The sequence below is a fragment of the Symphalangus syndactylus genome, chromosome 13 (genome assembly GCF_028878055.3).
Source record: "Symphalangus syndactylus isolate Jambi chromosome 13, NHGRI_mSymSyn1-v2.1_pri, whole genome shotgun sequence".
In the NCBI taxonomy this organism is placed as follows: domain Eukaryota; kingdom Metazoa; phylum Chordata; class Mammalia; order Primates; family Hylobatidae; genus Symphalangus; species Symphalangus syndactylus.
The window spans coordinates 55615241-55640060 of NC_072435.2; the positions used below are offsets into that span (position 1 = coordinate 55615241).

The window sequence follows — 24820 nt, forward strand, 5'->3', positions numbered from 1 at the left end:
CACTTCATGAGGCTCAGAATGGTTTCTGGCCATGCAGAACCCTGGTTAACACTTTCAGAGAATGAAATCGTACCAGTCAAAGTCATCCAGTGGAAAGCAGGAATATTCCTAAAGGTAGAACACAGAAGAAGAGTCAGAACAAAAATTCTTACGGCAATAATAACTTCATTTTAATAAGTATATGGATAAGATGACTATTTTACAGGGGGCGGCAGCCAATTCTCATTGGCTGGTTTTAAAATATCAGCCTCTTCACTTCAAAAAACTGCATTGATCCCTAAATGCCATACACCATGCCATCTCCTTAATTTTTGTAAAACAGCTTTATTTCTTTTTCTTTTTAAAATATTTTTTAGAGACAGGGTCTCCTCACTCTGCCACCTACCCTGGAGTATAGCGGTGCAATAGGCTCACTGTAGCCTCAAACTCCTGGACTGTAGTGATCCTTCTGCCACAGCCTCCCAAGTAGCTGGGAATACTACTGTGCTGGCTAATTATTTTATTTTATTTTTTTGTAAAGAAAGAGTCTGGTTATGTTGCCCAGGCTGGTGTCAAACTCCTGGCCTCAAGTGATCCTCCCAACTCAGCCTCTCAAAGCACTGAGATTGCAGACATGAGCCACTGAGTCCAGCTATTTCTTTTTAAATTATATTGGAAAGTGGGCCAGGTGCAGTGACTCATGCCTGTAATTCCAGCACTTTGGGAGGCCAAGGCAGGCAGACCACCTGAGGTCAGGAGTTCAAGATCAGTCTAGCCAACATGGCAAAATCCCATCTCTACTAAAAATAGAAAAATTAGCCAGATGTGGTGGCTCATGCCTGTAATCCCAGCTACTCGGGAGGCAGAAGCAGGAGAATCACTTGAACCCGGGAGGCAGAGTTTGCAGTAAGCCGAGATCAGGCTACTGCACTCCAGCCTGGGTGACAGAGCAAGACTGTGTCTCAAAAATAAAAATAAATAAAATAAATTATATTGGAAAGCAAAAATAGATGTAGGAGAGCATGCTTCTTGTCTGAGTGATCCTGGTGCATTTTCTTTGAGCTTCCCAAACCCACCTAAGTCAGAGTAAAAGACACACCCTGGAATGCACTTCCAAGTGAAGCCCTTTATGCTCCATGAACTAAGACAATTGTTCAACACCAAAGATTTTAATGATGAGAAGGGCAAATCCTGATGAGTGGAAACAGTGACACCCCAACTTCCCCTGCTCCTCGAGACAAAGCCAATATGATTCTAAGGAGGCCTTTTCTTTACAAAGAAACGTGCCTTCCTAAAGGAGGAACCATGTCACCGATTAAGACATTTCCCAAGCATTTGCTAACTTACTTACAGGCATCATTGCTCCCTTGGGCCTGGGGACCCCTCCACCTTCTTGAACGGAGTAGCTGAATAGGTAAATGGGTTATATCAGGCCAGGAAATCAATGTGTATACTGTGTTCTCAGCCACAGATGAGCATGTCGAAGCCATTCTATTATAGCTCTAGGAGCCGTATTGATCCAGCTGTAACTACTCGGAGGTGGCCCGCAATCCAGTGAGAACACATCCATCTGTCCATCCAGCCGCCTCTCTCCCCTAGTAGTGCTTAGAGAGTAAGTGTTTGCAGATTGGATTAATTTAATGTTTGCTTAATCAAAACTGTCTACCCTGGAACTTAAATGCTATTAATTACTAAGAGAATCCAGAACTAATTCTCTAGCTCTGTGAGGCTGGGGAGGAACAGCCGTTCTGCAGAGAAAGGGAGTTTCTGTTTGTCTCTCTTTCCAGATGTTCATTTGGTGGCCTTCCCCACTCCCATTACCACTTACCCACCTGCTTTCCCTCACAGCCTTCTAAAAAGAAAAAAAGTACTTGCTGCTTTGCTGTTTGCTCTTTGGAGCATGCATGCCGCATGCACGGGAGCCTGCCGGTTGGATACACAGAGCCTCCACCTCAGATGTCCCGGCAGCATGCATTGCGTCACTTGCTTTTCCAGTGCGTTCTGGTGAAATAGCACCCTGTCTTTCATCTACTTCATGGTGCAAATGATTCTTTCCCAGAGCCCCGAGAGCTCCCCAAAGATAGGAGCTATGACTTGCTAATCTGTAATGCCCCGGCACCGAGCACTGTGCCTGTTACATACTGGCATTAGCAAGTGTTTGCTGAACTGAACTGGGGGAGGAGACGATGGCCCCCTCCAAGGGCTCTATGTTTACAAAGCCCTCTGTGGCACTGACACCTCTCCAGGGAGTGTCTCAGAGGCTTCCGTTCAACAGCACCTGCATCCAATCTTTCATCTTCCCTGTCCTTGAAAAGACAGCAGACTGTTCTTAGAACCAGGACCCAAAGCCTATCTTGCTTATGAATTTAATGCCATCACAAGAGGAGTGTGAAAGGGCATATCTGCCTCCAAATCTATTCCATGGCTTTGCAAAAGGATAACCAAGGACCACAAAATGCCATGCAGTTCAGCCAGAGGGCTAGCAGGAGCCAGGAGAGGCACTGCTATACCCCGAAACGTGTCTTTAGCCGCAGCAATACCGCAGGCTTTTGGTAAAACAACTGCATCTGGGCATCTGCAGTTTGGCCATGAGCACACATCACATCTCATGAACATCTCACTATTTGTGGTGAGTGGCGAGTGGTTCCACTATCCACTATGTCTGTGTATTGTACAGAAAAAGTCCACTGCTCTCCAAAGGGAATTCCTCTGCTGAGCACCTGGCCCCTGGGGTGGCCACTCCTTAAAGCAGAGGTTCTTCTGCAAGGGCATGGTTCTCAGCCCCCAGCTACCACTTGGGAACTTGCAGCTATTATTATAGGCATTGCAGACTTAAATCCCTACAAGGACACAGCAGGCGGAGTAAATGACCGAAGCTAGTAAGGCATACTTCCTTATGCGGTGGAGAGGAGCAGAGCAAAGTGGGGAGACTGTCCCTCTCCAGGAGGGGCTGCTGTGACTCAGCGCTCACTGCTGTTCCCCTGCAGAACACAGGCTCAGTATGAATAAATCTTCTTACTTCCTCATGACCTCACCCTACAGTAAAATGCTGGCAACCAATTCAATTTTTAAAACATTCACATATCATTCAAATAGGGTCTATAGTTCAGTTAATAATATTGTACCAATGCCAGTTTCCTGGTTTTGATAATGTGCTATGGTCATGTAAGATGTTACCATTGGGGGAAGGTGGGGAAAGAATACGGGAGAACTCTTGGTGCTATTCTTGCAACTTTGTGTGCATCTTAAATTATTTTAAAATGGAAAGTTAAACACACACACACACACAGTGCAGGCCAAGCTACATAGCTCAACAAGCCATAGGTTTTCTAAGTTTGTTGACATCCCTTGGTCACATCCAAGTGGGCTAGTGCCTCACAGGCAAAATGGGAGAAAGACCCAAAACCTTGACCTGACAGCTTCCACACATGGCCAACCTCAACTGTTGACCCTTTTATGGAACCAGTGCCCTGGAGGTGACACTGCAGACTTAGCTCACTGAAGTCCTGCCTCTGCCAGATTTCTGAAATCAAATCACCACTGCACCACACAACACCCACTAATTCATATGCATTTTGCACAAATAATTCTTATTTGATGAATAGAGCACCAGACTTAAAATTCAGCCGTGGTGTGGTAAATTACACTGGCCAGATTAACTGTACAAAGAACACGTCTCAAAACAATGATTTCACTTCGAGCTAAGGAGGAACAAGTGCCCTTCCTTTCATTTCTAAATTACATTTTCAATCATAAATATTGAAAATTACATTTCTGATCACCGCTGTCACCTTGTGAGTAGTGGCACATGAGCCCCACAGACACACGGGTTTTTACAGAAGGAAAGCAACAGCCATTAGAATACCCCAACCACTTTGAGTTTTAAAGGGCCTGTTCTCCCAGCCTACAAGATTATAAAACGATGGCACCCTTTGGAGCTTGCAGAGGCAGGGAGCAACAGTCTCATTGGCACATTGGTTGTTAAACATATGGAATTATTACTCTGGGTGTATTTTACCACTTATTATACAAGGGCTGTTCCAAGTATATACAGGTAGGTATGGTGCAGCCATTGCCCTAGCGAGGCAGACATGAAAACAAAACATATTTCTGCCTGGTAGACCTCTGAAACTTGTGAGCTTCTGGCTATAAGCAAAATAATTTTTTAATGTAAAATAGGGGGTAGCATGCTCATCTTCCTCTCCAGTAATAACAAAAGTCGGTATCATAAGGACAGCTGGGCGCTGTGTCTTATGCCTGTAATCTCAACACTTCGGGAGGCTAAGGCAGGAGGATTGCTTGAGGCCAGGGGTTCAAGACCAGCCTGGGAAACAGAGGAAGACTCTGTCTCAGAAACAACAACAAAATTAGCCAGACATGGTGGTGTATGCCTGTAGTCCCAGCTATTTGGGAGGCTGAGGCAGGAGGATCACTTGAGCACGGGAATTCGAGGCTACAGTGAGCTGTGATGGTGTCGCTGTACTCCATCCCAGGCAACAGAGTAAGACCCTGTCTCAAAGAAATAATATAATAAAATAAAATAAGACCAAAATAATTTTGAAAAAATAAAATGAAAATGAATGCTGCATGTAGAAACTCGGAAAAATAAAATAAAAAAGACTGTAAGGATGGAGAGGCTCTTCAAAGGAAAGATGAATGGGGTGTTAAAATTACTTGGCTGAGGAGATAGCAGGAAAGAGGCAGAGCTGCCCCCGTGGTCCCGGCTGGGAAAAGGGAAGGGTGGAAGAGACTCTGATAGAAACACAAGGCTAGAAGCAGAGTCCGTCTGAAAGACTTAATTGGTGAGCTAGTTTAGCTGCAGGTATTTTGACATTAAGATGAAAATAAAGCACTTGCCTACAATGAAGAAACCAAACACCCACCTCAACCAATGAATTGTATCCTTCAAGATATATACCCCTGGTGCCTTTAGATATAACCAACACTACGTTCAACTCTTCCCTGGATCCATATACCTGTCAGGCATGTGGATGGACCATTAATAGACAGTAGCAATGTCTCTACCCACTGGCTCACATCAGGGATGTACTGACCACTCTGCTTATGCTGGACCACACCAAACCCAGGCAACACTAAGCCATGCAAAGTCATACATAGAATATCCCATATCCTAAAGACAAAGCCCATAATATATTCTTGCAACTCTGCATTCCAGAGTCCCCTTCCCCCAAATGTATAGTATGCTAACAGTAGTCCCTTAAGCATAAAGTTGTACAGACCCTAACATGGTAGTATTTGTACATCACCTCCATGCCTTGCAGTAGCACTCAGAGTTCTAGTACAGGCATCAAGGGTGTCTGCTGCAAGCATGCACCAGAGGGCTAATGCCCCAGGACAGCCCTCCACTCCACCAGTAGCGGATAGGAGTTGATAGATTCATACCCAGCCATTTCCTCCCTTACTTGGAACAACTCAGGATTTTTTTTACATTCCCAGAGCTCCCAGCTGCCAGGCAAAGCAATCTGCTTATTCAATGCTTTCTGTATCAGTCCCCTTCCCTTCCCTTCTTCTCTCAGGCTAGATGGGATTAGGGCCTAAAGGCCACCTATGTTAGCCAGAGTTCTCCAGAGAAACAGAGCCAATGGGATGTGTATACACACACTGCATAACAACATTTTGGTCAACGATGGACCACATCTACCATGGTGCTCCTATAAGACAGTAATGTAGCTGAAAATTTTCTATCGCTCAGTGATGTCTTAGCCATCATGACTGTCAATAACATCTGATATGGTTTGGCTGTGTCCCCACCCAAATCTAGAATTGTAGCTCCCATAATTCCCTGTGTCATCAGAGGGACCCAGTGGGAGGTAATTGAATCATGGGGGCAGGTCTTTTCCGTGCTGTTCTCATGATAGTGAATAAGTCTCTGTGAATAACCATGAGATCTGATGGTTCCGTAAAGGGGATGTTCCCCTGCACATGTTCTCTCTTGCCTGCCACCATGTAAGACATTTCTTTCACTTTCTCCTATGATTGTGAGGCCTCCTCAGTCATGTGAAACCGTGAGTCCATTAAACCTCTTTTTCTTTATAAATTACCCAGTCTCGGATATGTCTTTATCAGCAAGCAAAAACAGACTAATACAACATCGTAGCAGAATGCACTATGTTTAAATTTGTTTAGATAACACAAGTACTTACCACTGCATTACAGTTGCCTGTAGCATTCAGTACAGTAATATGCTCACAGATTTGTAGCCTAAGAGCAATAGGCTACACCATATAGTCTAGGTGTGTAGTAGGCCATACCATGTAGGTTTGTGTATGTACGCTATGAGGTTCACGCAATGACAACATCACCTAAGGATGCATTTCTCAGAAAGCATCCCCATGGTTAAGCAATGCATGATTGTATATGGAGAGCCAAATTCACTTAAAGGAATTGGTTCACGTGATTTTGGAGGCTGGCAAGTCCAAAATCTACCAGTTAGGCCTGCAGGCTGCAGACCCACCCAAGGAAGGGCCAATGTTGCCGTTCCAGTTGGAAGGTTGTCTGCTGCAGAATTCTCTCTTGCTCAGGGAAGGTCAGTCTTTTGTTCTATTCAGCCTTTCAAATAACTGGATGCCCACTTTATGGAGGGCAATTAGCTTTACTCAAAGTCTACCGATATAAATGTTACTTTCATCCAAAAACATCCATAACAATTTTCACTAAATATCTGGGCACCGTGGCCCAGCCAAGTTGACATGTAAAATTAACCACCACACCTCCATTCCCCATCCCCTACCAGTGTGTCCTGCAACCACCACTGAAAGAAACAACTTGCACTCTAATTATTGTAACAGTGTCTGCTTCTGGTGGAACCTAATTTAAAACGTTGTATTTTTAGTATACTGTGACTTGGAAAATAAATGAAAGCATAGAAATGCTTAGTCCTCTTTCAAAAACCTAGTGACCCATGAAAGCACTTGGCCTACAGTTTAGGAACCACTGCCTCACAGGTGCTGGAGTTTAATGCCTAGAAAGGCCCACTCAATCTCTAAGGCTATGTAAACACAGATGTTTCCAAAGTCGTTGATCGTGATTTTGGAAAGACCGCAGCATTCCTAATAGTGACACAGATATCAGGATGGTGCTGTCAAAGAAGTCCCTCTCTATTCCATTGCATACCCGACCTTCCAGACAGTTAGCAACATTCTGAGAGGGTAAAGACTCTTATCTGAAACCCATCACGTCACCAAAGCAGCAACGATTTCATTTAAAAACAACACCTCTATCCAAGGGCTCAGAATATGTTCACAAAAGAAAATACATCTTTTGACATGCCTAAAAATACGTGATTATATCCTTTGTGGCAAGACGAGACCAAGTGACTCATTGAAGTCATAAAGGCTGCAAATTGCAGTATTGTTGTCTTTGAATGAAAATTGCCAGAGGACTTGTGTTTCGTTGTCTCGAGAAACCTAGGCAGTCATTTGCCGCATCACGAGATCCAAATCATGTGAAGTTGAAGATCATCTCCTCCTTTTTGTATTTCATTAGCCAAGATCAGGTTAATAAAAAGTTTAAAAGTTGACTGCCTTCCCCAGGAGATTTATTTAGACCTCCTCTGCGGGGATGAGCTGGGAATGGCAGCCGACACTCTCATTTCTCCAGAGCTCACTCTGTCATCTCCCTCTGTGGTCCCTGAAGTCTGCCAATTAAAGACCTCCTCGATGACATTCTGCTGCTGAAGTTATGCACACATAAATCACTGTAATAAGAGAAGATTGTTATGTTAACCTCCGCCATGCAACCCTTTTCCTTTTGTGAGAAATGTGAAAAACATTCATTTGTCTGGCACAAAGGAAGCTATTTCCCAACAGATGCCTGGAAGCCTCGCCTGGATGATGCCCCTTCCTGTGGTTACGTAGGTGGTGCCTCCTGCACCAGCAGGCATTACTCAACTCGAAACACAGAGCAACGAGGCCATAAACCAGGCAGCATTACATCAGAGACAGGGTGCTCTGAAATAAATGGGGAGCTGGTTCTATCTACAGGAACATTTTTCCATATTTAACCAAGCAAAACTGGAGACATTACTGAACACACAGTCTCAAAGGTCAATTCTTAAGGAGATTGGTGCTGGGGAGGGAAGACACACAGTTTCTACAGCTATGGAGGAACCCTTGAAGTGGCTGGAGTTTCACTGTTAGAACGAAGGGCTGGTGTGCAGCGACTGTGAATTCTACTTTGATGTGAAAGATTGCATCATCTTCTGGTTGAGCCCCTGGGAGTGGCAACCATAGCAGCCATGGGGCTGAAGCTGGAGACGGTCACCACTGTGTGCTCCCTCACCAGCACCGCAAATCTTCATGGGTTCAAATTCCCCAGAGATTCAGTTTTCAAAAGAGAGACAGACCGAGAGAGAGAGAGAGAGAATGTTTTATCAACAACAGAATACATATTCATGATACATTAATGACTTATATCTACATGTTAATTTTAGAAGACAATATTAATTGAAGGACCTGAAAAGGAAAAGTCTGGGCATGAACTAAGCTGTTTCTCTCTATATTCAGTTGCCCCCAGTTAGCTAACTCAAGGCTGGGGTGCCCCCAGGGGATGGCAAGGGGTGACCTGCTATGCAGATGCAGCCACTCATCCAGAAACTGGCTTGCTTTGGACACCCAAGTGGGGACACCAACCTTGATCAAAGGACTCATTTGCCCACCCCTACAGACCTGACTTTCAGAGCTGCTATCAAAAGGCAGGAACCTTGCAGGGCAAGCCCACAGTGGAAGGAAGGAAGGAAGGAAGGAAGGAAGGAAGGAAGGAAGGAAGGAAGAAGGGAGGGAGGGAGGGAGGGAGGGAGGGAGGGAGGGAAGGGAGGGAGGGAGGGAGGGAGGAAGAAAGAAAGAAAGAAGAAAGAGAGAGAGAAAGAGAGAAAGAGAGAAGGAGAGAAGGAGAGAAGGGAAGGAAGGGAAGGAAGGGAAGGAAGAGAAGGAAGGGAAGGAAGGGAAGGAAGGGAAGGAAGGGAAGGAAGAAAGAGAAATAACAGTGGCTCACGCCTATAATTCTAGCACCTTGGGAGGCTGAGATAGAAGGATTACTTGAGCCCAGGAGTTCCAGATCAGCCTGAGCAACATAGTGAGACCCTCTCTCTACAAAACAAACAAAAAAATTAGCCAGGTGTAGTAGTGCACACCTTTGGTCCCAGGTATTTGAGAAGCTGAGGGGGGAGGATCACTTGAGCCCAGGATTTGGAGGCTGCAATGAGCTATAGTCATGACACTGCACTCCAGCCTGGGAGACAGAGCAAGATCCTGTCTCTTAAAAAAAAAAATCTAGTTAGAGGGGTTGGTAGGAAGGGAACAGGACACAATTTCTCTTATTACTTATTTCACAATCAAAATGGAAATTTCATTCTAGTTCACACTAGAGCAATTCACTTGCTGTTGGAATTTTGATATATTCTGTAAAGAGTGTCCAAAAATAACCAGTTGTACCTGATTCTGTTGAACTCTCTGCACCTGTCCATTTTAAATCTTGTTTTCTTATTTACTGTTTTTTCTCCCCCTTCAAACTTAAAGGTGTAAGGTGCTTTGCTTTTCTGCTTTTCTTTTTTCTTTTTTTTTTTTTTTTTTGAGACACGGTCTCACTCTATCACCCAACCTGGAGTGTATGGCACGATCTCAGCTCACTGTAACCTCCACCTCCTGGGTTTAAGTAATCCTCTTGCCTCAGCCTCCCAAGTACCTGAAAGTACAGGTGTGCACCGCCATGCCCAGCTAATTTTTGTATTTTTAGTGGAGATGGGGTTTTATCATGTTGGCCAGACAGGTCTCGAACTCCTGATCTCAGGTGATCTGCCCACCTCGGCCTCCCAAAGTGCTGGGATTACAGGCATAAGCCACCATGCCTAGCCAGATGCTTTTCTCCTTAACCTAGAGTGACCAGCCATCCTGGTTTTCCTGGGACTGAGAGGTTTCCCAGAACAGGGGGCTTTCAGTGCTTAAACCAGTCCTTTGCAAGCCATAGAGTCATTTGCCTTCTTTAAGTAAACATGTAAATCTTAGTTTGAGCCTACCAAACCATGATCAATTAAACACAGTATATTAGTCCTTTCTCACACTGCTATAAAGATACTACCTGAGTCTGGGTGACATAAACAAAAGAGTTGACTGACAGTTCTGCATGGCTGGAGAGACCTCAGGAAACTTACAATGATGGTGGAAGGCGAAGGGGAAGCTTGCACGTCTTACAAGGCAGCAGGAAGAGAGAAAGAATGAGAATGAGGAAGTGCCACACTTTAAAACCATCAGCTCTCATAAGAACTCACTCAGTTTGATGAGAACAGCATGGGGGAAACCACCCCCATGATCCAATCACCTCCCACCAGGTCCCTCCCTCCACATGTGGGGATTATAATTTGAGATGAGATTTGGGTGGGGACAAAGAACTAAACCATATCACACAGTTTCACGGTTTTGTGGTAGCAGATATACAAGTACATTCACCAGGCTGTGGGAAACTGGCCCTATGGGGTTTCTGAGCAGAAGTGAGGCCACGTCAATCATTGCTGAGAACGATTTCCACCTCATACTGCAGGAAGACAACTGAAGGTTTTCAGAGGCTATTGCACAATTCGAAGCATAAAACAATAAGGGATTAAGTGAGAGGAATGGAAAACAAGGGGCAAGGTAAGCAGACCCTTCTCCATGGAGGTCTTGCAAATTGTTCCAATCCAGTCATTTATACAGTCTTCACCAGTTACCCCCAGGCCCCATCAAAAGCAATATTTCACCTGAGGATCCAACATGGGGTGCCACCTCCTCCCTGGCACATGTGGCCAGAGCATCATCTCACTGTGGTCTTTTTATTTTGAAGCAAAATATATAGGAACAATTAAAAAGGATGGAACCAATGCATCTCGAAATTCTCTTTATAGGCAAAAAAAAAAAAAAAAAAAAAAAAAATCCAAATTAGACTTTTGTTACCCTGACAGCACTGAGAATCATCTGGCTTGTGAGCTTTTAAATACTCAGTGTATAATGAACATCTCCAGCCAGATCCAGTGGGCATCACTCGTGGAGACTGGCCACAGGGTGGGCCCACATCTCCCTTGCCTTCTTCTAGGCTTTCAAAGGGAGCCTGTGATGCCTACATATGAATTGCACTGAATTGCTCTTGATTAAATCACTGTAATTTTTTTTGTTACTCTATGCTTTACATTATTAGTTGAATACCCAAGGGTTTTTTTTTTCCACTAATCCCAGGTCCAAATTAGACTTTTCTCATCCAGAAGTGTTGGGAAGATGGAAAATAAAAATAACAAGTATGAGGAAGAAGAAGAGAAATCGCTGATACTGAGAGGTTTTGCTAAGCACCTGGCATTTTGCTGAGTGCTTCTCATGTTACGTTGTGCCCTGTGAAACTGCCATTTTCATGGGTCCCATTTTTATATTGTTTGACCCACTACATTGTCTCCTATCATCCTCACAGCAAGTGAACCGATACTGTCATCGCCCTCTTTTTACATGCGGGTACACTGAGGCTGGAGAAGAGTGTGGTCCAAGCATGTGTTGAACCCAGCTTGTCCCAGCTCTGACTCCAGAGACTGTGCTGCTAGCTGATACCCTTGAGTGCCCTGCCCTGACCCAGTTCCCCAGTCTTTTTTCTTTTCCCTTCTTCCCCAACCTCTACTCTGAGCTGTACGCTGCTGCTGAGAGAGGACAAACAAACAAGATGGACAAGATGGTACCAAATCTAGAGTCACGTGGACAAGGGGATGGTGTGGATTGAGTGGCTGCGGCAGTTGTAACTTCATGCTGCTGGGATTGGAAGCCAGAGGTTATGGAAGGCAAGTGCACGTGGACATTCCCAGCAGAGGAGGGGCAGAGCTCCCAGGGAACCACAAAAGCACCCACGTGGAGGGGCTGAGGATGCGGCCTGGGAAGGATGCCATGTGACCACGTTTCTTCTCTGTTTTCCAGGCCACCATGGCTGACCACCCAAGCATCCAAGTCAATAAGTCTTTCACTGAGAGAGACCTGATGCCCCGCACAATCTCGCCCCAACTGGGAGAGTCGGCACAGGCTGTGTCTTCTCCTTGCACTTACTGAAGTTTATTTAACAGTTTGGACCTTGCCTGTTGAATCTTGAAAATATCACAACTATGCATATACTGTGTTCTGAAGAGCTTACCCGAACACTATTTATTAGTCACTTTGATCTAATTCATCACATGCAAAAATCTCAAACAAGCACTAAGTGTCCTTTCAGGGGGACGTGTTAAGGTAGTTAAAGTACGCCTAAGCCCCTGTTTCCCACGGCTCGGGCCACGGGTGCCATGGGTTCAAAAATGCAATTAAAAGAAGACTGTCAACTTCATCATTGTCAAAACGCCACATCACCCGCTAAAAAAGAGGCGCCCCCTTTGTCAATTTCCCCATCCATGCCAAAGTTTTGGAGAGACCCTTCACTTTATAAATCAACTCACAGCTTAGAACATCCTGGCAGCCCCTTCAAGGAACCGATCGGAATGACAGGGAAAGAGAGGATAACCATCATAGCTTGACTGGATACAGGTGTTTGCGTTTACAGATGAACCACAAACGTCTGGATCTTTGACAGGCGTTGATGCTATCAGTGAATCGCAGCTATTATTGGCTCCGGTCACCAAGGGCTCGGGGGCCTTTCCCTTAGCAACATCTCTGAGGCTGATAACATTTGGCTGAACTTTTCAGATCTTAACCTCCCTTCTGACTTTCTGCAGTCAAACCCGCCTAAACTGATCAGAAGAAGAGACACGCAGTGGGAAGACAAGTAAAATATTATTGACTGGACTGTTTCATGTCTATTAGGAAGAAAGAGCAGAGAGGGGAGGGAGAACCTCACAGTCTGACAGGCGTCAAGATAATCAGGGGAGGAATCGGGGCTGCGCAGTAACCCTCAGTGAGGTTGGAAAGCACTGGCTTACAAGAGGTCATTGTTCTGCACGGGGAACAAACAGGGCGCCGGGCAAACAAGGGCGCAATTGCATTCCTCTACGGGACCGTTCCTTGTCAGCAGGCCCTGCTCTTACAGCAAAGCATAGGATGGGAAACAAAAACAGGAAGTCGCGTGGCTCGAGGAAGAGGCAGGGGCTCCCCGTCCTCATCCAAAGGCTTTAGTTTCAGGAAGCAGCAGGATGTGCTGACCCTCCATGCACCCTGATGCGTGGGGCCTTTGTGCTGGGCAGAGATGGGACCCAGAGGGACAGGCGATGCTGCTCTGGAAGAATTTGGCTTTGGCAATTGGTATTTTCTTGTGTGTGTGTGTGTGTGTGTGTTTGTGTGTGTGTGTGTGTGTGTGATTTATTTTTTAATTTTAGATTCAGGGGGTGCCTGTGCCTGTTTATTACATGAGTATATTGCATACTGGTGAGAACTGGGCTTCTAGTGTATCCATTACCCAAATAGTGAACATTATCCCTGATGGGAACTTTTTCAACACCTGCCTCACTCGCACTGTACTCCCTTTTGAAGTCCCCAGTGTCTATTATCTCCATTTTATGTCTGTGTGTTCCCACTGATTAGCTCCCACTTATAAGTGAGAACACGTGGTGTTTAGTTCTCTGTTCCTGCATTAATTCACGTAGGATAATGGCCTCCAGCAGCATCCATGTTGCTGCAAAAGGCATAACTTCATTCCTTTTTATGACTGTGTAATATTCCATGGTGTGTATGTATCACATTTTCTTTATCCAGTCAACTGTTGATGGGCACTAAGTCTGGTTCCACAACTTTGTTATTGTGAATAGTGCTGTGATGAATATATTCTATAATATATACATAGTGCTGTAATGAATATAAGTATACATTATAATGATTAATATATACTTGATGAATAATATAATGATTTCTTTTCCTTTGGGTAGATATCCAGTAGTGAGATTGCAGGTTAAATGGTAGTTCTGTTATTCTTTGAGAAATCTCCATACTGTTTTCCGTAGAGGTTGAACTAATTTACATTCCCACCAACAATATTAAGTGTTCCCTTTTGTTCACATCCATGCCAACATCTGTTATTTTTTGACTTGTTAGTGATAGCCATTCTGACTGGTGTTGGATGATATCTCATTGAGGCAATTGGTATTTTCAATTTGCATTTCACTTCCCTGCTCCTTGTCCTGCTGTTCCTGACAGACCTCCTTGCTTCTTCAAGTTCATGTCCTCAGCATCCTGGCTGTGCATGCCCAGGCTCAGGTGTGCATGTTGGGCAGCAGCTAGAAGGGCTCCGCTTCCTCTCAGTGGCCTTAAGTCCAGTTGCCAAGACCCCCCCGGACTCCACAAATGGGTTGATGATACAAGACATGCTTCCCACTGCCCCCAAATCTATTGAAGAGGACAACAAACCCCACTTGCTAACCAATTTGCAAGACCGAGCTTGTCATCTGAAGCAGAGATCAAGGTCTTCAGCACTGATACAGAAAGCTGGAATAGTGAGACCATGCCCTGCCCTGCCTCTCCTTCCCTCCCTGGACCACTTTCATTTTTACTCACCCCTTGTTCTGTCAGGTAAGACCAACCACAGACACTGCTCAAGGAGGTCCCAGAAAACCTATGGAACATTCCCCACCATCCTTTGGGTACAATTCACCTTGGAGCCATCTCTCTTTGAGGACTGGGCTTATTTCCCCCAAACATGTTTATACTCTGTATTCCAGCAGCCCTGATCTGTGCAAATGGTTTGCTCATGGCCATCCAAGAAGCACCATCCTTTTGTTAGGGGAAGCACCTGATGCCCATAGAAGCATGTGACTTGTCCACTTGAGCTTCTCACCACTCAGGGTGAGAGGGTGGGGTGGCATTTCAGAAAAACATCAGGAAAGGGAGACTTGGAATCAGAGAATGGCAGTACAGAAAGGAACTAAAACATCACCTTCTCCAATTACTTATGCCACCTGTGGGGAAACTGAGGCACAGGGAAAAGAAGAAAGAAACACTTGGGTTTACACATGGTAAACTCCCCTGAGGCCTATCCCTGACTCACTGCACGGCCTGGCCTTACAGTACTTTCAGGCATGCAGGTCCATCCATGCTCCAGACACTCTCAGGGCAGGCCCCACCTGTAGGGGCACTCACTGTCTCCCTCACAGCTGACCAGGCTCTACCACAGACCCTCGGCTGGGCCTAGATCAGAAACCTGGAGCCAAACAAGCTCCCATCTCCGTAACACATGCAGTTGGGGGGGCTGCAATGCTTCCTCCCCTTACCCGGCCCCTAAACTTACTCTTATTTCCATCTCTTACTGTGGTCTTGCGTGTCCTCTTTCCTAATTCTTTCCCTGTTAATCACCCTCCCACTCGCTGCCACAGAGCCTTCTAGAACCCTGGTTCTATGACATCATGATGACGATGACGACGACGACAATAGTGGCAATCATTTATTAAGCATTGCCCTGGCCTAAGGCGCCACATGGGTCATTTCTTCCAGACTCCGACTTGCTTCTGCTTTGCCATATGGTAACACAACCCTATCACGGAAGCACCATCATTACCGCCATTTGCAGGGGAAGCCCAAAGAGGTGAAGTATCTCGCTCAATCTCACGCAAGAAAGCCGGGATTCGAGCCTTCCAGCTCTTCCACTTCAGCCACCCTCACCCAGCATTGTCCCAGAATAGTGTCGTCACCACAGGGTGGAGGGACGGGTCTCAGAACTCGAACATCCCCATGTCCACCCCTCGACCACAGCTGCCTTTCCTCCCAGTCTTCAGATACCTGGTTTTCTTCCCAGAGACCTGCAGAACAGTGAAGCCAGCCCTTTGCCCCTTGAATCAGTCCCTCCTGGCAGCTCCTCCCTCCCACGTAGCCCAGAACCCACACTGGTTCATAAGAACACACTGGTCTCAGCTGGGCACTCAGTTATCCCACATCTCTTCCTTGTCCTTAAACCTACAGAGATTGCACCCTGCTCACCCCTCCTCCTCCCACCCTGCACCCACGCGGCTGGGCACTAATGGTAAGAATCTCGCCACTGTGTAGCACTGCATGTGGGTCCCCATCTCCACTGCACCCTGGGTCCCTCCATCAGGGCTTTCCGCCTCTGTTTTCAGCTTCCTCTTTCATTCCTCCCAGTGCTCTTGTGACCTCATCTTTCCACCTACAAATTTAGCAACATTCATGGTGACACCTTCCTGCCAGTCTCACCAACCACTAAAGACCAACCTTTCCTCCTTGCTCTTCCCTGTTGCCCACGGTCCTCTGTCTCCTCCACTCTATTCTCCCCATCACCACCAGCTAAAGCACTCCTACCATAAATCAACAAACTAACCACCCTTAACATGATGACCTCCTCCCTCTCACTCAGTCCAGTCATCCGTGACCTTCCCATAGGCAGATCTCAGACACCCACTCCTCAGTCCTTGTGTGGCTGAACATCTCTGCTGTGTTCATCACCACTGAACACTCCTGCCATCTTGAAACTATCTACCCCCTTGGCCTCGGGTTTTCTTCCTTCCTCCATGACCACTCCAGCTCATTTCCACCCATGACTTCCTCGTTCTTGACCTGTCCCTGATTGGTGGTGGTCCCCAGGCTTCCACTGACAACCTGCCCCGTTTTCCCCTGCCGTAGCTTTACCTGCCACCCCAGGTGCTAACTGAAGCTCTTCCCAAAGATCTCAGGCTTAGCTCCAAACTGGCTGGATATCTCCAGCTGCCTTCAGCAAAAGAATATGTTCATGACAAGGGCCCACTGTCTTGCTCCCCAAGGTGATTTGATAGTGTGGTTTTGTATTACAGCCTGGCTTCCTGGGGTGATCCATCACAAGAATAAAGAGTATTGATAAGGCCAATGGGTGCATTTCCAGGTCAGGATGGTTGTGTTTCTCTCGGCAAATGAATGGGTACTTTCCCCAGCACCTGCAGGTGGTGAGAGTTGGTCTCAGCTCTGATAACCCAGGCTCTGCCAAAGGTGTGACCTTGGGCTTTGGGGGATTCAACGGAGTCAGTGGTAGTGTGTGGTGGTGTCCATCTGTCCTTGCTCAAAGCCGATCTCTACCTGCACCTGTTCTGAACCCTAGCTCTGGATGAAGAGAGCAGTTGAGAGTTGATGAATGGACAGAGCCAGCCCCCAGCTCTTCTGGGCTCACTATTTGCAGGGGACTTATGGGCATGCTTGAGCCATAGGTTGGTTGCACCCCGGCACACAGGGCAGGATCCCCATCCACAGTCACCCCACTAGAAATGAGGCAGCCCATACGGTGTGCAATGTCACAGCGTGGGGGAGCGGCGGTAGGCCGCCACTGGGAAGAAGCACCCTCCTCAAGTAGGTTTGATGTTTCTTTAACTCTCAAAACTGCTGCCCATGGTTTACAAGGTCATGAACGGGAAATGACACACAGCACATGCCTCTCATGGCAGCACTTCCTGGATACTCCATCTGGACCTGAAAACGCAGAAGGAACAGTGGGAGGAAGTCTAACCAGGAAGCCACCGTTCAGATGCCCACTCTGTCACTCACTCACTGCATGACCTTGGGACAGTGACCAGCTCTTCCGAACCTTAGGATGCTTATCTATTGGACATTTACCACAATCCCACCCTGCCTTCTCACCAGGTTGACTCAAGGCTCTCCTGTGGTTACCCTCAGAGCTGTCATGGGTGAGCCCAGAGGATGACAGAGCCAGTAGGGTTAGTATCTTCACAATCCTCATGCTAGCAGTCCCGATGTGGTCCCCTCTGCTGCTCCCCAATCCATGACAGGCTCCTTCTCATCCAACAGGCTTCAGCCCAGGAGTCACCACCTCAGAGTGGACTTCCCACCACTCATTCCAGTGCAGCCGCCAACTTGAGGCACTTTCTAAATGATGCCTCTGTTCTGTTTTTTGAAGAAAGTCTCCAACTTACCTTCCAGGGAAACTGACCAAACCAAGGAATGCTGACCCTAAGTCCCTCCTGGAGCCAAGATCAATGAATTCCTACATGGATCAGATGACGTGGCCTCTTCTTTGAGCCTCTCTCCAATGCTAGTCTTCTAGTTATCACCAACTAGAGGTTTTTTAATTTATGTATTACATTGCTTGCTTGTTATCTGGTGGCCTGCAAGGTATAGGTGTATCTTAGTCACTGAAGTAGACCCTGCCTGGCTCATAGTAGGTCCTCAATAAATATTGACTGAATAGCTAATGAGCGGATGATTGAGTGGACATCCCCTCTCTGAGGCTGGGATACCCGGACTTGACAGATCCTGGTTCCCCAGTCTCAGTGGGTTCTGCCTCTTGTCGCCTCCTTTGCCAGCCACTTCCTCAATGATGGAGAGAGCCGAGGTTCCCCTGCTGGGTGCATTTTCCCTGAATTTGGGGAACCCAAGATACTGTCAAGCCTACAGTGAGCTCTGAGCCCTTTCAGGAGAGCCAACCCTTGATACAGCCCCCCAGGTACCCCTGTGAGTTTTTCTCCTATAAAAAAGGAGAAATCTGTAGCTGGGTGCGGTGGCTCATGTCTGTAATCCCAGCATTTTGGGAGGCTGAGGTGAGTGGATCATTTAAGGCCAAGAGTTCAAGACCAGCCTAGCCAACATGGCAAAACCCCATCTCTACTAAAAATACAAAAATTAACCAGATATGGTGGCACATGCCTGTAATCCCAGCTACTCAGGAGGCTGAGGCACAAGAATCGCTTGAACCCAGGAAGCACAGGTTGCAGTGAGCTGAGATCGCACCACTGCAGCCACTACACTCCAGCCTGGGTGACAGAGCGAAACTCTGTCTCAGAAAAAGAGAGGATCTTCCATTGTAAACATGACCAGACCTTACCCATGAAAGAAGCTCCTTTTGATGCCTTCTTAGAGCAGTGTGCTCAACTACCAAACAGAGCTGGGACTTCTGTCCTTCCGAAGCCACTCCTGTAGAGCAGAGACAGGCGCCTGTGTCTTCATAAGCCCTTCTTTCTCTGTAGTCTGATTTGATTTTCCCCAAACCGGTGAGGAAACAAAGATCTGGTGTGTCATTTGACTTGTGCGATGACTCCTATCCGTGTCTGGTATCATCACTCGCATCTCCGAACATTTCACAGCAGTGACTGATGCCCAGACCTCTGGCTACACGGGAGCCCTGACTGTCTGTTCTCTGTGCACCTGGTCAGCCTCTCTCCACTTGGACTGCAGCCTCCTGAGGAACTAAGCTTGCAGCACCTCCCATCAAATAGACCAATGAGCCACCTTGTTTGGCTGAAATATATGTTCATTCTACAATTTGGCCATCAGGGGAAGGTAAGAAAGAAGAGAGGCAGAAAAACAGATGAAATGAAAGGGAAAAGACACACACCCAGGAGCAGAGAAAAGACATAGGAAAAAGAAAAAAAAAACTAGTTTAAGGGAGAGGAGAAAATGAAACATATACAGAAGCGAAAGAAGATTACGGGAAGAAATTCTCTAAGATCTGCTGTCTATAAGGGAGTGACGGACATGAGGGGAGGATTATATGGTGCTGTCCACTTGGCACAAAGGGTGCAAAGTCTTAACATCCCCCTGCCACCTGCACCTCCCACTGTGCCATGCTATGAACTGCAAGAGGCTCCATTCCAGCTCAAACAACCCTGTGAGCTCAAAAGTAGAAAACTTGTCCTCAGATGCAACAACAGTTGTCAGAGCAATGTTACCCTGAGTTGTGAAGAAACCCAGGTCTGCATGGAAGAAACCTGGGCTGCCTCAGTCCCTGGCCAAAGGTTTGCCAAGCACCCTCAGAAGACCTGCAATTGTCAGAGGAAGTGAACTTGGTCCCCCGTCCCCCAAATCCCTGCCCGTTCTCATTGCTCCATAGTCCAGTGCAGTCCCCGACCCAGACCCAGGCCTCCCGAGAAGCCAGTGAGGTGAAGTCATTCCAGGGAGCCTCATCCCTGATGGGTGGGCACAGGGCCTGTCTGACTTGCCCACTCACATCACTCAGAAATCTGAGGAGGTGGTGCTTGGGGGGCAGTAGAATGAGGCTCCAAGAAGTCACTGTCATTTCTGTGGGCCACGCCAGAGTTCAAGACCAGATCTTCCTTCCCATGGCCGAGGGATCTCCAGAAGGTCCTCTTTGCCACCAAAAGCCTGCCCTTTTCTGCATGTTTTGAAAGGAGTTTTCCTAAACACAGCCTCCTCCATCAGGAAGTTTGAATGTATAAACAGTGACTCTTATTCAGAAAAGCAGCGACGAGCAGTTTTATATAAAAGTTACATCTCCATTTAAGAAAGAATATATAATTCCACATTCCACTGTCCCTCGAACTTTATTCCCGTTTATGTAGATCTTAATACAGTTATATAGTCGCGGGGCTAATGTCCCCTCCGGATGGTAATGAGGTCCTCTCGAACCCGTTAGCTGCTATAAAGTATGCAGAAGTTAAATGCACAGATGGAAAAAAATTTGTCTCAATTTTATACTTCTGCAAAATGGTAATTTTATACTTAAAATGTACAAGATGGATGTTCAGAAATATAGGCTGATAGCCTAAATTATATTTGGTCATAATTTATGTAGTACAGTCCCAAAGAGATACAAAAAGGCAGAGCATAATTTATCTGCTGGAATCAGCGATAGCTTTGCTAAAACTCCCATTTATTCCATCCCCCATAGTTTTAAGCAGGCTTCGTCCTCAGGGCTCACTCTATTTAAGTTTTCCATACTGCTGTTTGATCACATATTGTACTCTATAATTTGCCTATCATCTGAAGCAAATTTAGGTCCCAGAAGTTATGATCTCTACATAGCAACCACTTTATTTGGTAAATGCAAAATATTTATAGCAATATAAAAACCAGATGAAAATAAAATTCCTATAATCATTGGAACATACACACTTTATCATTGGGGCTCTTAAGACCATTAGAGTAAGACTAGTATGTTGCCTAATACAATTACCTTTGGACGCTCACTCGAATTTGCTGATGCTTGGGAACTGGAGAAACTTTTTCTCCAGCATCCTTTCCATCTTGCCAATGGTGGAAAAAAAAAAAAAAAAAAAAAAAAAAAAAAAACATCTGGGCACGGGCTCCAGAGAGAATTGCCCCAGAGGAAATGAGTTGAAAAGCGAGAGTCAGATGAGTCATCACTGTGCCTCAGATGTGGAAAGGAATTTCCAAGTAAAAACACACTGCTTGGCAACGGCACTGCCCTGGATGGGTTCACCCCTTACCTTCCAGGGAAACTGACCAAACCAAGGAATGCTAACCCTAAGTCCCTCCTGGAGCCGAGATCAGTGAATTCCTACACGAATCGGATGATGTGGCCTCTTCTTTGAGCCTCTCTCCAATGCTAGTCTTCTCACACCTCTAACTTCTTTGTGTGTGTCTGTGTGTCTGTGCTTCCAAAATTGTTACTTGGAAATGTTCAGGCTGGAACCTACAACATAACACAGTCCATCAGCAGCTCCTCGCAAAGCAACGAGCTCTTCAAAACAGAGTGGAGAGAGAAAACAGGGAAGGGACAGGCCCCAAACTGAAATGTGCACATGAAAACCCGAGGGAATAACGTTACTATGCATATTCACGTACACTTGTTGAGTGTCTGTTCTCTGCAAGCACTGTCTAGGGCAGAATGTTATTAGGACAGAATGCTGTTCAAATATGTGTTCAGGTGACTTCCGCTTGTGCGTAGGACCCTGCCCTAGATTCTCTCTAGTCCTCAGAAAAACCCTGCACAGTAGGGCTTACACATTACCAGTATTAAAAGGAGGAAACTGGCCAAGCGTGGTGGCTCACGCCTGTAATCCCAACACTTTGGGAAGCCAAGGCAAGCGGATCACCTGAGGTCAGGAGTTTTGAGACCAGCCTGGCCAACATGGTAAAACCCTGTCTCTACTAAAAATACAAAAATTAGCCAGGCGTGGTGGCACGTGCCTGTAATCCCAGCTACTGGGGAGGTTGAGGCAGGAGAATAGCTTGAACCTGGGAGGCTGAGGTTGCAGTGAGCCGAGATCATGCCACTGCACTCCAGCCTGGGTGACAGAGGGAGGCTTCCTCTCAAAAAAAAAGGAAGAAACTGAGGACGGGAGAAGTCACCCAGTTAAGTAAATGGTAGAGGAGAGAGTGACACCCAGGACTGATACCATTCAAGCCAGCAGTGTCTGATACCAAACAAACCCCCTGTTGTACTTTTCTGTATGCCAACACACAACACCAAGCTTCCCAAGGTGCCTATGCTGGGATATTGCTTCTCTGTCTTCAGACTTCTCTCCGCCCACCTCAACCCCCTTCCATCCACCCTCAAGGTTGCCTTCAGCTGAGTGAAGATGAAATAATACCCCAGCTGCATCTCTCTGATAAAAACTTCAACTGAAGCCTCATATATTTTGTAGATACTAAAGATCTCATGGCTCTTTGAAGACGAGTGTTGTATTAATCATCGTGGTTGTTCAGATTATTTCCTCATTTTTAACATTGTTCGAGCCCTCTACCACAGAGCCACCATTTCTGTGTCCAGGGTAGTGAGACCCTAAGAGATACCCTAGATTCCTCTTTATAGCCACTTCCTCCTTCCTTGCAACTTAGCTCCAGCTCCAGCTCCCTAAGTCTAAGGGAATCTCCCCATTTTTAACTTTTTTACCCAAAACATGCTTAGGCAGAAATCAACAATGCATATTTGAGTAGCATTCTGTTCTAATCCAAATATTATTCTACAAGGTCCATTTTAAAGTCTGTTTTTTCATGTATCACACTGGAGGGAGAGAGAAAGAATATAACTCAAAATAAATGCGTAAAAAAAAAACGAAAGAGATCGTAAGGGCGGAGGAAATACCTTAGTCTAATTTGTCTCCTGATTCTATAATTATTTCAAAACCAAATACAGGTTCCTAAAGTATCAGAGTGGAAAGGAGCCCTAATGCACCAGAACTGCTCATTTCACAATTGGGGAAACTGAGGCTCATAAGAGAAGTCATACATACACCAGTAAGGAGAAAAGCTAGGTCTCTATTTGGGTGTTGCTTGGTAGCAGGTGGACAATGTGTCTGTTCTCAAAAGACAGTAACTATTGCAATCAGTTGGGAACTCAAAAATATCTGACACATGGGACCATCCATGACTTGTCTCCAGTCCTATTCTAGCCTGTGGGCAGGGAGATGGGTTTCATTTGCCTGTTGTCCGCTCATCAGCACTCCTCCCCATGCAAGGGTAGAGGAAGCAAGAGGGTATGTTGACTTTTATCAAAAGCCTGTATGCTGGGCATTTAGTTTGAGCTTTCTCCCTCTACCTTCAGGCAGTCCTATGCATGGCTCCAATGTGCAGGTGAGGTTCAGTCAAGGGCAGTCATTTTCCCAAGGACACACACAACCGAGCCCAATTGATAATACTACTGTAGAGGTTACTTCAGAGGAAGGAACTATTAATGTTGCCTTGGGGAATAGGAAACAACATTCTAGTTGAATCTTCTAGGACAGGATGGTATTTGCATGCAGAGGACAATTTGTGGGCAGAGGTGCTAAGGTCCCAGTAAATATTTAGGATGGTATTTGCGCACAGAGGACAATTTGTGCGCAGAGCTCCTAAGACCCCTGTAAATATTTGCTCCATGTTCACAGTCCAAGGAGGGAGAAAAACGTGCAAAGGCCCCAAAGAGAAAGGCTTTAAAACCCCACAGGAAGCTCTTTCCAAGTGTTGCAAAGGGAATTGTTGTTCATCCCCTTCTTAGGAATCATTCAACCTAGCCCTGCCTCCCAGCCACCCTGCAGCCAGGAGCTCTGATGTGTGATATTACATAGAGTTCAGGAATGTGAAAGGCACCACATAAAATCAAATTCTCTTCTATTTTAAGTTGAGTGGTGCACCAGTTCAGCTTTAAAACCTAATTTCTTAAAAGTTTCAAAGGGGAAAAAAAATGTTCCTTTGCAATTGGAATCGAGTCCACATAAATTAGCAGGCCAGCTCTACATATCCATCTTTCCGAACTTTCCTGGATTGTTCATTTTAATCAAGCTGCCCACATTCTTGACTTTTCATCCTTCACTGCCCAGAATGATGCACTGCGGCTACTGATGACACGCAAATGTTAATTTTGTTCAAGTTCAAACATCATCCAAAAAGGGCCTATTTTAAAGACTGCTTTGCAAACACCAGCTAAAAATGAGGACGAACCGAATCAAACACCGCCAAGAAATTCAGAGGAGGGAAAGCTGTGGTCTTACGGAAACTCACAAGTTTTTTGTCTCTAGATCCTCAACATCTCCAAAGCCAAGAGTAGAATCCTTGATGTCTAGAGCTGGAAGAGAAATCAGATCTCACCCCAGCCCTGCCCAAGGTCATTCACTGTGGTAGGGAGGGGATGAGATAATTCAACTCTCCCCCTGGGTAAAAGAGCCTTCCTAAAATGTGAAACCAGTGAAACCATGCATTTCAAGTCTTTCTGTCATTTAGTAGGTTTCGGGAACAGCAGGATACATCACACACACACACACACACACACACAGGCACACAACAGGCTTATTTTAGAACCCTGGCTCACCCCTTAACCAACTACCACTCCCTCTATCCCGTCTCCTCCAGTATAGGATGTCACTATTGCCCAGTGGGGGCACAAGAGTGACAGTTGTTCAGAGATGCTTCAACAGGAATTGTGCACTTGAATAAGGAGAAATCAGCCAAGTTCCTATTTCTTCATGGCTGAAATTGTCTGAGATTTGGCATCTGCTTGTTTGCCTTTGCACCCAATGAAGCTGCGTGAGAAAAGGACATCATCTGTATGAGTCACTACCGCATCCCCCTGGAGGCCAAAACAGGGCCTGGGTGCCTCATGAGCACCCAGTGAATATTTCTAAACAAATGAAGAAATGAAATCACTCTGGTCTATTATTTACCAGGATCCTTCAAAGCAGGGCGGTACTATGGAAGGTCTCAGCATAGAGGTTAGAGGTCTGAGGGTCCCTAAGACATTGAGC

At 46.0% G+C, this 24820-nt stretch overlaps 1 long non-coding RNA gene across 1 annotated transcript; it reads left to right on the forward strand.

Annotated features, from left to right (window-relative positions):
- Nucleotides 1–15368: 15368 nt before the first annotated feature.
- LOC129460461 (uncharacterized) lies at nucleotides 15369–20165 on the forward strand. The gene is made up of 3 exons (XR_008650231.2): nucleotides 15369–15492; nucleotides 17526–17599; nucleotides 17691–20165. It is a non-coding gene; the product is annotated as an uncharacterized lncRNA (long non-coding RNA).
- Nucleotides 20166–24820: the final 4655 nt, after the last annotated feature.